The following is a 17,767-nucleotide window of genomic DNA, read 5'->3' as shown; positions in this document are numbered from 1 at the left end:
TCACTTAAATGGGAGGGAGACCTGGGTTCAAATCCCTGCTCCAGGGCCCCAGGTACTGTGCAGTTGGGTATAAGGCATAGGACTTATGAGGAGAGGCTGAGGGAACTGGGCTTGTTTAGTCTGCAAAAGAGAAGAGTGAGGGGGGATTTGATAGCGGCCTTTAACTACCTGAAAGGGGGTTCCAGGGAGGATGGGGCTAGGCTGTTCTCGGTGGTGGCAGATGACAGAACAAGGAGCAACGGTCTCAAGTTGCAGGGCGGGAGGTCTAGGTTGGACATTAGGAAAAAGTTTTTTACTAGGAGGGTGGTGAAGCACTGGAATAGGTTACCTAGGGAGGTGGTGGAATCTCCATCCTTAGAGGTTTTTAAGCTGAGGCTTGACAAAGCCCTGGTTGGGATGATATAGCTGAGGTTAGTCCTGCTTTGAGCAGGGGGTTGGACTAGATGACCTCCTGAGGTCCCTTCCAACTCTAATATTCTATGATTCTATGAGTGGGGTGGCACCACCACCAGTTTTGTGAATGGTGCCTATGCTCCCTTGTGAATCTAACCTGACATATTTTTAAAAAACATTTTGGTCCAAAGCTGTTCAGTGAGTTTGTGTCAAGTTTGTGAATAGTTTCAGCTGGCCTGAAACTGCATGTTTTTGGTAAATAAGCTATTTGACGAAAAAAATTGCCCAGCTCTACTTATGGGTCCCCTAACTGTAGTATCGAAGCACCATAGTTTGTAATGTATATATCCTGACGACACCCCTATGGGGTAGGGGAGTGCTATTTCCCGATTGTACAGGTGGGGAACTGAGGCACAGAAAGCCTGACCAACACAGAGCTCTCTGCTTGTGCAAGACACATTTGTCTGACCTTGCTGTGTCTCACATAAAGATATAGCAATGTGTGTGTGCATTTGTCACAGTTTGGAGGGGCGCGTTCTAGACCACCAAGGGGTTGTATCACCAGTTGCTCTCAATCCTGGGTGCCTTCTGATGCTTTACTGCCGTAGCTCCCCACCTGGGACACTCACAGCTAACCTACAAGCATGCAGGTCACACCTGAGTGTCTGTGTGCTAGACAGCTGTGGTTCAGTAGCTCTGACCCCAGCAACCTGGCTACAGCCCATTCTGGCTTCCACCAGCCTTGATTACAACCATCAAGGTGATCCCAGCACACTCCCTGTCCTGAGTTTCCCCAAACAGTGTGTCCTGAAGTGTCCAGTTCTCTCTTGGATAGCTCAGAGAAATAATAGTTTATTATTCCATTCTAGAGACACAAGCACAATGCAGCTTATTAACTTAATTGGGGAAAATATATTCTTCCCTTCAAACATTTCACTGAGTTGGTTCATAGTAAAATAAAATACATTTATTAACAATAGGACATAAATTAGGTTATGCCAAGTAAAAAAAAGAAAAGTAAAGATGGTTACATGTAAATAAAAAGTGAAAACATGCACCTAAAAGTCTAAAACGTAATTTGAGAAGGTACAGACTTTGTTCAAGATGGTTTCGCTCACCAATCTGCCTTCTTCCCAGCCATGGCTGACTTTCCCTCAGTCAGGACCTACCGCAGACGTTCAAGGTACTGCCTTCCTTTGTCTTCCTAGGTGAAAGTTCTTTGCCTAAACAGGTTTCTTACCTATATTCAGTTACCAGAGACTTCAACATCCCCCCTTTAACTGAAGGACCCATTTTTCTCTGCTTGCAAGAGCTCTGTTCCCTTGTTTCTGTCTAGTGATGGATGCTGAAGATGGCTTCTGTATCTACTTATATCTTCCAAAGTTCAATGACCATGTTTCAAGAGGCAGGACGACCTCATGCTGTTCTACCCTTCCTGTGGGCTTCCTCTCCCCTGCTGATTTGAATGTAAATGGGGCTTCCATTGTTTTTGATTTTGCTTGATTTCATTGGAGACAGATAGACAGCGGTGACGTTCCCTCCTGTCCCTCCTCCTGTCTGTTTCTCCCTATGTTCGGTCACAGACTATAAACCATAATATTAATAAGTATCCATAATTTCTTATGTTGTGTTAATACATACAGTTCACAATTATATTAATCACCAGTGTGTTACAGACTTCTATAATACAGTATACAGTCAGTTGATTCAATTGCTTATCACGTGAGGTTCAGCCTTCCTGTCTTCACAGATCAGTAAACCTTTGCAATAATATATTCTTTGAAAAGTAAACCATGACCAAGCCTCTCTTTCCTGTTGGGTATAGACATGTTATCTCATCCCCCACTTGTTAGCTTATTAGCTTTGTTTACCTAATTTGTAAATAGACCTTCGTTGTCTCTGCCTCATGACTGGGCTGGTCAGAAAAACATATTGAATATAATTCTTGCACATATTTATAACTCTCTACGCACAGCCTGTGCATACGTCATGCAAAAATATTAATGATCATTGAGTTATTAGTTTTCCAATGACCTGTTGCATGACACCTTTTAGATACAGATTACAACCATAGTGAGTTGGGGTACACTGAATTGGTCAGGCCAGTTGAAACTCATTACCTGGTACCAGTGAACCCCTTGCTCTCTGGCACTGGGTTGCTCTTAGGGTCACAGTATTATATATTTAAAAAAAAAAATTCAAACCAAAATACTCCTCTGCGAACCCCTTTCCCCCTCAGAAGAGGATGAAAGAATGAACATGTGACAGATGTTAGTCATGTCATTTAATGCATTACTGGAAGGTGCTTTGGTGGTGAACACCATATAAGAGCCTATGTAAAATAAAGTAGACCACTTGGTTAGACTGAAAGTAACATGGCCTACTAATGGAGTGGTGCATAGGGTAGATACAAGATCCTCTGTCATTATTCTGTGCTCCGCTCTTGCCCATTTGGTTTGTGTTTAGACTGCAGGTTAAATAAAATCATTGGGTGCAATGCCTTCCTTCCTTGCTAAGGCCTTGTCTGCACTAGAAAGTTTTGTCGACGGTTGTGTTTTTGGTGATAAAAAAGCGCTATAATTACAGCGCTCGTACCTGTCCACACAGCACTCATTTTGTTGCAAAAATGTGTCCACATTTGGTGCTGTAATATTGACAGTAAGAGCAGTGCATCATGGGCAGCTATCCCATTGTGCAACTCGACAGCTTCTGCCACTAGGAATTCTGGGATGGGGGAGAGGAATGTGGAGCAGCATGAGTGCTGGCTTAATGTCCCATAGTGCATTGTGTTTCCGTGCCATCATTCATTGTGTTGCTGGCAGTGACTTGCACCATTTTTTCAATGGCTCCCTGCCGTTTACTGCGCACCTGCCATCTCCATCTGAAAAGATGGATCATGCGCTACTCTCCACTGTTGCTTTCAGCGTTCTGAAGACATCACGGCTGGTCCCGCAGTACATCATGAGCTCCTAATCAGAACAGGAATCCAAGGAGCCTGACCTGCTGAGTGACATACAGACAAACAGTACCACATTACTGTTGTCATTCACGGAGAACCTGTACATGGTGAACCGCTGCTTTTGGGCATGTGAGACAAGCACTGAGTGGTGAGATCGCATCATTCTGCAGGTCTGGGATGACGAGCAGTGGCTACAGAACTTCCGAATGCGTAAAGCCACCTTCATGGAATTCTGTGCGGAGCTGGCCCCTGCCCTGTGAGGCAAGGATACCAGAATGAGAGCTGCCCTCTCGGTGGAAAAGTGCATGGCAATCGCTGTGTGGAAGCTGGCAACTCCAGACTGCTACTAGTCAGTCGCTAGTCAGTTTGGAGTTGGCAAGTCCACCGTTGGAGCTTTGTTATCACAGGGCCATTAATCGCATTCTGCTGTGAAGAACAGTGACTCTGGGCAATGTGCATGAAATAGTGGATAGATTCACAGCAATGGGATTCCCTACCTGTGGCGGGGCAATAGATGGCTCACATATCCCCATCTTGCGATGGAGTACATCAATAGGAAAGGATATTTCTCTTTGGTGGATCACCATGGGCACTTGTGGATCACCATAGGCGTTTCACTGACATCAACGCGGGTTGGTCAGGAAAGGTGCATGATGCTCGTATCTTCAGGAACACTGGTCTGTACCAGAAGCTACAAGCAGGGACTTTCTTTCCAGATGAAAAGATTCCAATAGGGGATGTTGAGATGCCCATAGTGATTCTGGGAGACCCAGCCTAGCTACTAATGCCATGGCTCATGAAGCCTTACACAGGCAACCTGGACAGCAGCAAGGAGTGCTTCAATAACAGGCTAAGCAGGTGCCGAATGACTGTTGAATGTGCGTTTGGCAGGTTAAAGGCGTGCTAGAGATGCCTTTATTGCAGGCTGGATTTAAATGAGGACAATATTCTTGTGGTTATAGCCACCTGCTGTGTGCTCCATAATTTATGTGAAGCTAGGGTAAGAAGTTTGCCCCTGGGTGTATCACAGAGGCAGATTGCCTTGCATCTGAATATGAGAAGCCAGATGCCAGGGGTATTAGAGGGGCACATCAGGGGGCCATACGTATAAGGGAGGCATTGAGGGCCCATTTTGACAATGAGAACCCATCAAGTGTGTTTTGAAACTGTGCAGTGACATTCTATGGCCGCTATACAGCTGTACGTGTGTGTCGGTGGTAGGTGCACATATCATGTTCAACACATAAAGAGTGCTTCTTGTTTTGAGAGCTTACTTTTATTATTAAACACAAAACAGCACACAACACAAACAAATCCTATGGGGGGGAGTTGTGGGGGGCAGTCCCAGCTATGACAGCTGTGTGTAAGTCCAGCTATCATTCTCATAGCTGTCTGAGGGGGTGGAATGAAGGGGTTAGCGAAATGGCCTGTGACTTTGGTAGGACTGTGTAGGGGGAGTTGGTGGAGTGCAGGCGAAGAAGTTCTGTTGTGGCTGAAGGGGGGGGGCAAGCTTGCATGAACAGTGTCTGCAATGACACTATTGTCTTTAGAAGATCTGTTTGCTCCTCTGTCTGTCCGCTGGCATAGGGGCCTTGGCTATGAAGGTCACATGTGTAAGAACAAGAAATAATGGACAAAACCATTATTGTGAGTGCCCTAACAGTACACATGAATCACTGTGAAACACACCTCATTCTCACTGTCCCCCTGTGCAGAGTACAGCTCCTTGATCAGCCTGAGAATGGTGAGTTTGGGGGAGCAGGACCACATAGGTAGGTCCTGGGTTCTGGGTGGGTGCTCGCTTGAGGCAGAAATGCAGGTACATTGGGAAAACAAACTTCAAATCGTGCCACCATTCTCCACAGGCAGGGGCCATAGAAGCAGATATCTCGCTCCTTAGAGTCAGCAAGGATGCTAGGATGCATCTTGTCCACGCAAGCAGCTTCAAACGGGGTCCCTATGCTTCATGACTGTGCGCTGCTTTAGTCCCTGCTCAAGTGATTGCCAATTGACATGGTAAACTGACCTACAATGAGGGCAGAAACACAGCTGCTTTGCCCAGCAATTTGAGGCAGAGAATCGGGGAGTACCTTCAAGAAAGTTTCCTAGAGGTCACACCGGAGGATACCCGCAAAATCTCAGCGTGCTTCTCAATCGTACTGCCTAGATACGCAAGGGAACCGGAAAGCACATGCAAACACAGCTACTCCTGTGCATTTCTATCCCTTCAAGCACCTGTATGTTTTAGCCAAACTAAGGACCCCCCCAACCTCAAGTACACAAGCAGCATCAGCTTCCAAACACTTACCAGAGCTCCCCTCTCTTGCTTCCTAAGCACGTGAGCTGAAGGGCTGGGGCTGCCTGTAGCCTTCTGGGGTCTAGAACAGCTCCTGGCTCCCAACCTCAGCAACGAGACTGTTCCCCGGCTCTGCGTCATCCTCCAGCTCCACTTCCTCGTTGAAGACCTCTTCGTTGGGGTTCAGTCCAGTATCCGGTGGCCCCAGGGCCACGGAGGTGTCTACGGGCATCTTGGGGATGGATGTGGGGTCGCCGCTGAGGATGGATTCCAGTCTTTGTAGAAGCGGCAGCTCACTGGCTCCGCACCAGAACGACAGTTTGCCTCCCTAGCCTTGTGGTAGCTCTGCTGCAGCTCCTTGATTTTAGCTCGGCACTGCAGAGTATCTGGCTCTTAGCCCTTCTCCGCCATGGCACGAGAAATCTGGCCGTAGGTATCAAAGTTGCTTCGGCTAGAGCAGAGCTAGGACTGCACGGCAGCCTCCCCCCAAGTGCTGATCGCGTCCAGCAGCTCCGGTGTGCTCCAAGCAAGAGAGCATTTGCTGCGTGGAGCTGGCATGGTCAACTGGGAAGATGAGAAGCTGTCCATGCTGACCAAGCAGGAAATGGAATACAAATTTCAATAATATTTTGTTAAATATTTTATTAAATAAATAAAAATGGCAAATTTGCGACTGCAAAGGGGGAGGGGTGGGTGGCTGCAGAGCAGCGAGTGCAAACAGATGTCCAGAGTGATCAGGATTGGCATTGTGGGACATTTCCGGAGGCCGACTACTGCGATAAAAACATACAGTAGTGTCTACTGACGATCTGTCGCTAAAAGTTTGTTGCAAAAACCTCTATACCTCCCGTTGAGGTGGTTTTATTTTGTCGATAAAACGGCAGTTTTGTCAACAAAAGGGTCATTGCAGTGTGTATTCTAGGATTGTTTTGTCGACAAAAGGTGACTTTTGTCGACAAAACTCTCTAATGTATACCAGGCCTAAGTGGCCACAGCTTTTAGTGCTCTGGGCAAGAGACAGATTTGCCTCTGGGCATGCTAGTGCTTGGGCAAAGCAGGGGCTGTAAAGGAATTATCTCTATTGTCAGGTGATGAGATGGTGTAAGCTATTCTGTATCAAGAGCTGTTTGATGCAAGTTTCATTGCAAAAGGGCACACTATTATGGCATCATTCCATCTGGAATTGTTTTTTTAAATAGGGACATTGACCGTGAGGCTGTCTCTATACCTCTTACCGTTCCTCTCCTGGTTATTAAACTCTGAGGCTGGGTTAATTAAAATGATGTTGACAGTAGCACATACCCTCTTTATAGCTCTTAAAGACCAGATCTAGTGGAAAGGTTACTGTTTTGCTGCTATAATCTGCTTGACTGCAGCTGGTGCTGATTTTTTTTTTTTGTTAAAGATATTCTAAAATTGCACCACATGTTTATTTGCACTGAAAAACCTGATGAATGGCTTCATTAGTCAGCTATACTGTAAAAATAAAGCTAGATGCTGGAGAAATGAAGTCATGTGTAGATCACAACAAACTTGAAGCTTGGACTAGTCTGTATGGAATGAGATGATTTCCTGCAGCAATCCTGGGATGAACCCCAGTTCACTAGAGTGAATTTTGGGTTCTTCTCCTTTCCCCGGCAAGACCAGCTCATTTGACTGAGCTATTAACATCTTGACCATAAGATGGGAATATACAGCAAGCTTTCTTCTGTTTTAACTGATTTGAATACTTGCTTGGCTTTTCGAACAGCCAGAGATTACGTGTAAGACAATGTGTGATATTTGGCAAGGTTTTAAGGGTTTAGAAAGAAGTTTTATATTTTCATTTTAATTAGCCCCTTCATATTTATCTGCCATTTTCACTCATGTGCATTTCCAGCCCATTCTGTATCAGCTGACTCTGATCCTTGGGCAGATCCCATGCAAATACAAATATCTCAGTCTTTTCCTGAGCGCTGTTCTATTTATTATTGGTGTGAACACTGAACGTCTTCTGGCTTCAAAATACAGGGCCTCTTGTGGAATATGATGCACTATGGCTACCGTGAAATTTTCTATAGGGGCTGAATCTTGGTCACTGGGGTAGAAATGCAGCACACAAGGCTTCTGCAAGGGTCAGTTTTTGACTGTCTTCTTAAAACCAGGATTTGACCCCTGAATTAAGAGGGACAGACTCTATCTCAGTACAGTATATTTGGATGTCAGCGCAGGGTGTACTGCTGGGTAAACAAATCCAGATGCTGCCAGTTTGAGATGCGGGTTTTTCTGCAGGGGAACTGTTCAGAGTTTGTTGGGATGGGGATAGAAAGTAACAGAATGAAGTTCCCTTCTCTAGAATAGGTGGTAGAACCTGTGGAGAAGCTGCAGGAAGTTTTTGAAGAGATTGAATTGTACATCCATTTGTAAATTAGCTGTGCCTGTGGCTGGGTTATTTTATAAATATGAAGTAATGTGCATGCGGTTGCTTGGATGCATGTCTGCTTGAATTTTGGGTCCATCTCTTGTGTAGCAAGTTTTTCCACCTGGGGTTAATATTGATTCATTATGGGGTAGTCTGAATTTGTGTTCAGCCTTGCTTTGGGAACCCCTGGGGATTCTGTAAAGTTCTCTGCTCAGTGTACATCTTTATCAAATATTTATATAATTGACTTTTGCTACTGCAAGCTAATTTTCTAAGGTTGTGTGAACCACTCATGCCCCTTTCAAAGAACAGTTTCCTGGAGAGGATAGTTTTACATAGGATGACCAGATAGCAAGTGGGAAAAATTAGGGTGGGAGCTATTTGGGGTGTGAGGGGGAGGGTAATAGGTGCCTGTAAAAGACAAAGCCCCTAATATTGGGATGGTCCCGATAATGTCGGGATGTCTGGTTATCCTAGTTTTACATACGCCTGCCTCTGCGGTTCCCTCATCTTTGGTTGGAGGGCTCTGAAATTGTAGCCGGTTGTACTAATTCCAGGGTGATAACCCGATAGAAAACAGTGATGCTTGTTAGCAAACATACATCTGCACCCCCTGTGACACAATAAATGCAAAATTGTCTTTTAAGTGCCTCCCACCTCTTTTCCTGAAGGAGAAAAGAGTTAAAACATCGGTCAAATTCATTATTTCAGGTTTTGAGCTTCAGTGCCTGAAATTGTGAGATTCTCAGCGAATAGAAACATAATAAACATGAGAACTTTAAAAATGTTCAACATCCGAATTATAAATGAGCTGCCTACCTCTTTGAGCAGTCTGTTTGTTTTCTTGTCAAGCTCAGCTCTGTGCTGCAGGAAGGGGAGAAATGATTCAGGGTTAAAGCTGCTAAGTGATGGGTATGCTTAGGGTTGTAGCAGTGCTGATCTGCCACTCAGTGAAATATTGGACTTCCTTTAGAAGGGGGGTTAGATGTGACCTAATTGCTGGGGACAAGAAATAGTTCCCTCAGAGTAAGTTTTGTCTAGTTAACGTTGGTGTCCCCTTCAGCACTGGTCATCCTAGTTCCTTTACCATTTGAAACATGGTTCAGACAGGATCATCTTAGAGAAGCTGGGTACTTTTTTCACCCTGGAGGGGGCCATCTTGATATTCAGAGCTCTAATGTAAAGTCTGTAGTCTTTACAGTTGTGAAGATAACCTTCAAGATATGAACCAGATATAAACTAAGGACATGGTATTTATACAAACTGATCCTGTTCACCTGAATGTCATGTTAACTCTGAAGCCTAACGATAACAAATTAACCTCATTGTTGCCTATTTCACTGCTGATCAAGGCACGCCAGAAAGAAGGCAGTCATGAAGATCTGCACAATCTACTGTAAGTGGCACGTCTGAGTGGGTGGAACTAGGAAGCAAACCATTGCATTTCTTCCTTCCTGCTCCCACTATACCATTGAGCTATAGAAAACAAAGGGGTTTAAGGCTTTTTAAACATAGAGACTCCATTTTAGCTGCACATTTCTTTTTTCAGCTTTATGATACCTTACTGGATATAAAATAGTATAGAAATATATCTTTTTGGTAAAACCTTAGAAAAGAACGTTAGAAACCTAATACAATCTTCCATGGGTTGTCTCTCTTTCTAGTTAAGGTCCTGGAGTAGTTTTCTCAACCTGCCATTCAGCTCCAAGTCTGCCCAAACTCATGCTGATGTAGTGGGAGGGAAGGAAGGTGTTGGTGCTAATAGCCAGCTGTCTTTCTTTCTTAGATGTATTATAACTGGATCAAATTCTACTCTCCTTTGCCTTCTAAGGAGTTCCACTCAGCTAAACATCTTAGTGTGGCCCGCGTGTCCCTTAAATCACAGAAAATCACAGGAACAGCTGCCCTCTTCTATGGGCTCCTATGTCTTTGAACCATTAGTAGTTTCTGAAAGCTCTTCACTATGTGAACGGTTGTTATCCTATGCCCAACTTGGAATCATAGCTGATACTACTGTACAGTAGAAACAAACCTGTAGGAGTCCATAAATGGTTTAGGAATTTATTTGACACTTTTCTTTTTAATTCTGGAGAGGGTCTGTAGAGAATATGTGGTATTTATCCCCATGTTTTTCATCCAAGAATTTCAAAGCACTTTCAGAACATTAATTAAACCTCATCTTCCCCATAAGAATATATATGCATCACTTCACCAGTCAGATTTAAACAACACAAAGCAATATATGACAGAAAGTAAAAAATATTGTAGTTGGAGTCAGAGTGAAAGCCCACCAGCATCACTTTCTGTAGTACTTAAATACCCAATGTTTCTTGGAGGTTTCCTGTTCGTTATTGACCTGGCTTATTTTGTAAAATTCCGACAGGACCCTAGTGTAATGTAGTATGGCTGCAGCCAGTTCAGTAAGGGGCTAAATTATCCCTTGATATGTGATTAGCTTCTTCCCCACACAATAGATCATGTCAGATTTGTTGAGTGTCATCACGAACTACGATAAAAAAAATACTTCGCATGTGTCCATATTTCTGTCTTCAGTTGAAGTTAAGGGACATGGACCGTCTGGAGTGAAACTCCTGAATATTGATGCTTCTATAAGTCCCCAGTCCATCCTTGTGACACGCTGTACTGATCTCTGTTCTGTGGCAAACAGTTACTTCAGTAATATTCCCATGCATTTCTTGGATTTATGGGTTATGTCTTCCTGCCAGCAGGTGGGGATTGTCAAAAACTTTACCAGGAGCTGAGAGGCAAAACTGGGATAGTTGTTTTTTTTTTTTTAAAGCTTTGTGCTTTCTAGTAGGGATTGCAGCCTTTCATTGTTTTTAGTGTGTTTTGTTTGACTCATTCACTTCAAATAGAGTAGTTTGGTCTCTTCCAGGAAATACAGTAGGTTTTCCAGGATTATCCTCTACATCAGGGGTGGGGAACCTTTTCCCTGCCAAGGGCCATTTTGATATTCCTACCTTAATTCGCGGGCCATGTCGCCGATTCCGCCGCCGAATTCCCCCCGCCGCCGCCGAAAAGGGGCAAACGGTGGCAGGGTTTCGGCGGCGGGAACTGCCCGCCCCCCTACGGAACTGCGCCGCCACCGAAATGCCGCCGCCGTTTCCGCCTTTTCGGCGGCGCGGTTTTACAGTGTCCGCGGGCCGGATCAAATTCTTTCGCGGGCCGGATCCGGCCCGCGGGCCGGAGGTTCCCCACCCCTGCTCTACATTCTCAAAGAATATGAATAGAGGAGGAGAGATTTCAGAGGTAGGGGATTATGTGAAGATCTTCTGCTTGACATAGAAAGTGATGATTTAAAACTGCATGAAAGGCTTGAGCCTGATGAATTAATGTATGTAAACAAGTGCAGGAGACAATGGTGCACCTGAGGCCACAGTAGTGAGCAATAGATAGCAAGACAGCTATCCCCACAGATAAAGTGATTTCTGAGCTGATGGTGGAGTCCAAAGTAAATTCAGATGGGAAGATGACTGGGGCTTCCTGAGTGAGTAATTTAGACATATTCCCCATTTGCTGGGTGGGAAGACAAGTGTGTGGGATCACCTTACTGTCCAAAGGACATGGACAGTTGGAAGTATCTTTCCCCACAACTGTGGTAGAAACAAGAACAATGTTTTTGTGTCCGCTAAACTTGGAAAGGAAGTCAAAGAGCTCAGCAATAGCATCTATGAAAAAATGGGGGCAACATGGAGCAACACCATGCTTGAAACTTCTCTCTGCCCAGTGTAATAATCTGTTTGCTTATGATGGTGTTTCATTTAGATGGTTCTCTCAATAATGGAGTGGATTGGTTTAGCCATCAGCTAAATCCCTGGAAATGACTGATCAACCCACAACACTTTCAACAGCTGTGCCGAAAATGGTGGTGGTAGGGGTGGTTTCCAATTGCAGACCTCATTGCATTCATGTGGAGTTGCAAGTTGAATGGTTCTGTCTGTTGATTCCGGGAGAGGGAAGCCTTGGTGATAGGTGCAGCCCCACTACGGTCAGGTAGCCATGTAGCGTTCCCCCTCTGGCTGCTGATCTGCGCAATGCTACAGACAATGAAAAGACCATGCTGCTCTTGGTGGCTCACGCTAGATTATGAAGTCTCCTGAAGACTGATGGTAGGGTTTTGTTGGGTTTTGTTTGACTTCTGTATTTCCAGTTTTTGTGAATTCTATTGGAAAAATAGAAGGGGGCGTGGAAAGGGATTATTTGGGGCACTTTTTCCATATCTGCCAGGGCTGTTGTATTAGCAGTTGGTGAAATCTGGATCAGGGCCTGTGCCGGAATGAATGAGTGTGGAGAAATCTGTAAAATTCTTCATTAAAACCTGTTTGAGCTGCGAGAGATGGTATCTCATTTGTTCCCTTTCTCTTCTCCACATTGCCTGGATATTCCCATTCTCTTGAGAGGGGGGAAAAATGGGCCGTGTAATGGCTCTGTGTGCCTTAGGAAGTGACAACAGATGGCATTTTCTGCTAAATCACCCTGAAGCTACATGTGCACACTAGAGCTCAAGTCCGTAGTCAGTTCATTCCTTGTCATATAGCCTGCCTCCAGCTCACTGCTGTGTTTGATTTTGCATTACAGCTGGGATAAGTTGTCCAGCTGGTTTGTTTTTCATCTTGTGGCTATTTTCAGCCACCCAGCCTAACAAGGTGAAATGTCTGAGATGCTTTTCTGTTCCCTGTGACTATGCATTAGGAAACATAGCACTCATTTAAGTGTACTGTCAAGGGAGGGTTTCATCCTTGCATTTTCTATTGCTTACTAGCCTTTGGCTACCAACCCATTAGGATCTATTAACCAGTCTCTTTATAAAAGGCTAACGAACAATAGGAGTGCCTATCCAGACAATTAAATATTGAGTTGGACTGAAATAATTCAATAAAACTGCTCTGTCACCTGGTTAAGATGTGTATCAATCCAACTCTTCAGGTGTAATTAGGAATCTTGAGAGGTCTTGCTCCATTTCCAAGGAACACTGACAGTAATACAACTTAAACATTATTCATAAAGCATATGAGCTTTATACTACTTTGCATACCAGTGTGTAATAAAAGTATCTGCCTCACAGATCAGAGTTAGAAGATGGTTGCCCTAGATATGGGAAACAAAACCAAACTTCCCTGTGTTCTGATAGTAAATGGGTAACTTGTACATATTTGCATTTCTCCTAGGTATTTGTTTAGTGCCAGAAGGGAATTTGAAACTCTAACTCCCTCAATAAAAAGAGTAATTTCAGCAAATTCTTTCCTCCCTTCTTAGTGTCTCTTTGTGCCTCTGATTATAGGCAAAAAGGAGTAGTTCTCCCAAATCAGGGCCAGCATTCCTAGGCCTTGACTGCATGGGAGATTGCCCCCATTTCTGGCACTGGTAGCAAGTCATCAATGAAGCTGCAGTGGTGCAAATTCCTAGAATTGTCTGCCTTTTTGTTGATCTTGGGTACCTGTCCAACCCCCATTACTGTGGTATCTGAGTGCACTTTATCCCCATTTCGGGAACTGACGCACAGAGGGATCACACAGGAAGTCTATAGCAGAGCAGGGACTAGAACCCAAGTCTTTCGAGTCCTAGGCTAGTGCCTGAACCAATGGTTCAACCTTTCTTTCCCTGCTAGACAGACTAACTCCTTATTTGCAGTGGAGGAGCTTGCTCCTGTCCACTGATGGATCCCTAGTATGGAGAAGACCCTAGAATGTCAGGGAAAGGAAAAAGGAGGCTTGTATATATCACTCCTGTCACCTTTTGTGAAGAAAACCCCACAAACTGGATGTCGCTTTCCATATCTGTGAGCTGGGACTGGACTGCTGACTTCACCATGGCTACCCTCCTACGTCTTTACTGAGAACTGTGGAGAAGCAGCAAACCAGGGTTCGATTTCTGAATATGCAGCTCTTTCAAAGAAGACGGCATGCAGCGGGAACATGCTGCAACCTGTTTGTCAGTCCAAACTTGCATTACTCTGGGGGGAAAAGAGGGAGGGAAAAAGGAGTGACATTTCGCAATATGTCTGTTTCTGTATTCCTTCACTAACTGAATTTTGAGTCCCAACCCTATTATATGTGCTGATTTAAAAACAATGCTAACTTTTAAAAGCAGAAATCCAGTAGCTGAAACTTGATAGCCGACAGTAGGCTGCTTGAGTAGAACAGTGTTGTAGCCTAGCCGTGTTGGTCCCAGGATATTAGTCAGTGGTCAAAGTTATAATGACCTCTGGGATGATGTTTTGTTTCTTGCGTTTGCTCAGGAAGTAGATGTCACTGTTAAAGTTTTGCTTCCTTTTTCTTCATGTTGTGGAGTTTGCATTTCAGACAGCAAAATTCAATATCTTCCATTCCATTCACTGAAGTTTGTCCAATAAAAGATATTACCTCACCATGTCTCTCTGAGTAGAGAGAGTCCAGGAAACCCCTTTATATTGATCCAGGGAGAGGGAAGCTTTGGTTTGAGGCACACAGTGTTCTCTAGCCACAGAGAAGGTCATGTTGCTTGAAAGGCAGGTTCAGACCAACCAGGGAGTTCATGGGTAACTCCTTTAGCCACACCCCAGTCTTCCTGATTGCTGTTTGTATTTAGGTAAGAATGTTTTCCCTCTGGGTTTGTAACTGTTTTCACATATTAGGTATGACAACAAATACATTTGCCCCCTCTTCTTGTCCATACGTGGTCGTCCCTCCCAACAAACGCGTGATAGAAGATGGGGAGAAGAATCTTCCGCAGAGCATGTTTGGGCTTTGTGGGTCTGGCAACCTCATTTTATATATTAACACTTTCATATCAGCTGTAGCTGTTTAGTGAGCCTCTGAAAGTCATGCAGACTGTCTGAGATCAGCTTTCTCTGCAGTGTCCTACAAAAGCATACATTTCTGCTGTTCAGATACAACAGAGGGGGATCCAGCCCCCTGCACTCTGCAGTTACCTAATGTTTCCACATTCTGGCTAGTCCAGTTAGCTTTTGTGCATTTGCAAACTACAAGAAAGAGTTGCAATGATTTATGTCTGTTGATTTTTGTCATCCCTAATTCAAAACCCCATCTGACGTGCCCTTATTAATTCATTTGCTCACTGGTAGTTACGCTTTTAAGATTTTACCTTGTCTTTTTTTGGTTTCGTCTTTTGGGCTGTTGGCCAGATGTTGTTGCTGATTCCAGTTGCTGGGCCGTGCCCAGAAAGAGCTCTTCAGATCCCCAATCATCTGGACTTGCTTCTTGGAATTAGCTAGTTCTTCTACTAATCCCAATAAAGAGCTGAAATAATTTTCCAAAGAATTTTGATGAAAGGGCAGACCAGCCCTTCTCTTCTGAATCCCATTAGGTCATTTTCGTCTGCAGAAATTATCTATTGCAGTGTTTCTCAAATAGTGTAGGGTTCCGTGGGACGAGTTAAAGGGTTTGGCAAAAAGGCGGAACCGTGCCACCGAAATAAAGATAAATGGCGCGCCGCCAAACAGCTGTTAGCGCGCCGCCGAAAACGGCTTAGATAGCGCACCTCCGAAAGCTGCCTACACCGCGCCGCCGAAAAGGGGTAGATGTCTTGGACTTTTCGGCGGAGGGTCTGGCATGGGCGGGCAAGGGTTCCGGGGGGAAATATAATTGAGAAACACTGATCTATTGTAATTTGCCTTGATTTGTGCCAAGTATAGTTGAGTAGAAGTTATTGCTGTCATCGACCCATTTTGCAGGCTAATTGTACCGATGCTGCAGCCATCTATAGTAGATGTGCAAAGGTAATTTTTTTTTAATGGCTAAACTGCTGTGAATGACAGGAAACACTCATTGAGGATTTGCGCATGGAGGGAAATTTAGGCCCTGTCTACACTATAAATACAGCTGCATGAGTTCAATGGCGTCACAACAGCACAAAACTGGTATCACAGAGTGGAGAATTAGGCCTGAGCCCTTCATCTGTCTCTATTTCAGCGGTCTTATGTTCATTCAGTTCTTCATCAGTGCTTCAGGAAACTGTTCCTTTCGCAATCCCAAACCCTATCCAAGTAATAGAAGGAAAGCTTTTTGTGGGCTGCTGATAGTCCAGTGGTTCAGAGGAGTAGATAAGGCAGTAGGTTAGTATTTAATACACTAGCATTCAGCCTGAAGGAGAGCAACCATTTTAAAAAAAACAATCTGTACAATTTTTTCTGCCTTATAGTATGTAAACAGAGAGAGAGAGAGAGAGAGAGAGAGTGTGTGTGTGTGTGTGTGTGTGTGTGTGTGTGTGTGCAATTTCTGCTTGTTTTTTATTAGGTTTTTGCTGGAGGATCTTATTGGGACTGTGGGTTGAATCTTTAACAAAGATAGCCCATTATCCAAAGTATTAATTAGTCAATGAAGTTAAATAAAACAACCCCCCCCCCAGAATTTTAAAGAGTCCAACTGAAAACTTACACCCCTTCAATTGATTCATTGATTAAGTTTCATTATCTTGACTGTGGCAATGACATCGCTTCACTTGTTTTCTAGTTGTCAGAGACTTTCAGGGCCAAAGATACCAGTTTATAATGGGAAGAAAATGGAGAACATTCTTTTTTTAAAAGAGAAAGAGAGGAGTCTTTCAGGCTGCATTCACATATAGGGCAAGCATGGTGTCATTTTCTTTGTAAGATCATCTTGAAAATAAAATTGAGCCATTTCTTGCAGCAATCATCGCTTTCACCATATCACTGTGCTTTGAAAGGGCCATTTAGCAAGGATGGATGATTTAGTGTATAATCTCTCTTCTAAAGTGAAATCCTGGACTCTTTTTACAAAAAATGACCCTCCAGGTGCTAAGGTACTCAGTGATGAGGCCACATAAATTGCTAGGGATAGTTGTATCTTTTGTTTCAGACACACCTAGGCCCATTTTAGTTTGCCACCAGGTACATAGCCTGATAGGCAGAAGCTGGGGACACCTTTTGTCTTAGGTCGTGGAAAGCTAGTTTTCAAGCCAATCAATTAAGGGCTGTACCCAATTACTTCAGAGGAAAAGTATTAGGAGACCCTCCTATCAACACAGTGGTTGAAATGGTAGGAAAAGCCATCCCTGTCTTCATCCAGACAGATCATTCTACCATCCCTTTTGACTATTATAGGAGCAGGCAACCCCTTTGAATCTTCAGCTGCAGGATTACAGAAATGTCACTCCAGCTTCCTCCAGAGAAAGTTTCTGCATTATACTTTTTCCCACCAAGCTTCTTCAAGAGCAGTAAAATATAGCTCCAGGCCCAACTTGTGTAAGAGCAGAGTATCCATTCTTCAGTCCCATCTGGTGAAAAGCTGGTTCAGAAAAGTAGAAATTGTGCAGAAAGACACTGTAATAGAACTGAAGAAATTCCGTCTAACATGTTAATACAATTCCATTCAAAAAAATGAATGCATTCAACATATGAAGAAGTCCATCTCTAACATATTAAAGGTAGACACTGTCGTGTCAGCACCTGAGATTCTAGGAAGTGATTCTTGTACCTTTACTATTCCTCTGTATACTCTTACACCTGGCACAGGACAAGCCGAATAAAATTTACTAGAATTGGATCAGGTTTCACTATGCTGCTGCTTCTGACTCCTTGCCTGGTAAACAGCAGCTTTCCATGCACAGTCCTAGAGGAAGAAAGGTATTAGTGTGTCACTTAGCTGATTTTGAGGAGGAAGAGTACCTCCGTTAGCCCTTCCCAACCAGCCTTGTTACTGGCAGGCTGAGAAAAAGCCAAAGAGGAAAAATTAGGACT

The 17,767-nt window shown here is 44.0% G+C and overlaps 1 protein-coding gene across 8 annotated transcripts in view; it reads left to right on the top strand.

Annotated features, from left to right (window-relative positions):
• The window catches only part of STIM1 (stromal interaction molecule 1), a 151,999-nt gene that overhangs the window by 12,153 nt on the left and 122,079 nt on the right, over positions 1 to 17,767 (top strand). The window lies entirely within an intron of this gene.

The sequence above is a fragment of the Emydura macquarii genome, unplaced genomic scaffold, assembly GCF_026122565.2.
Source record: "Emydura macquarii macquarii isolate MOO-44397 ecotype Brisbane River unplaced genomic scaffold, CSIRO-AGI_Emac_v2 contig_2865, whole genome shotgun sequence".
Lineage (NCBI taxonomy): Eukaryota > Metazoa > Chordata > Testudines > Chelidae > Emydura > Emydura macquarii.
Note: the sequence above shows the minus strand (reverse complement) of the source record. Positions and strands in the feature narration are given on the sequence as shown.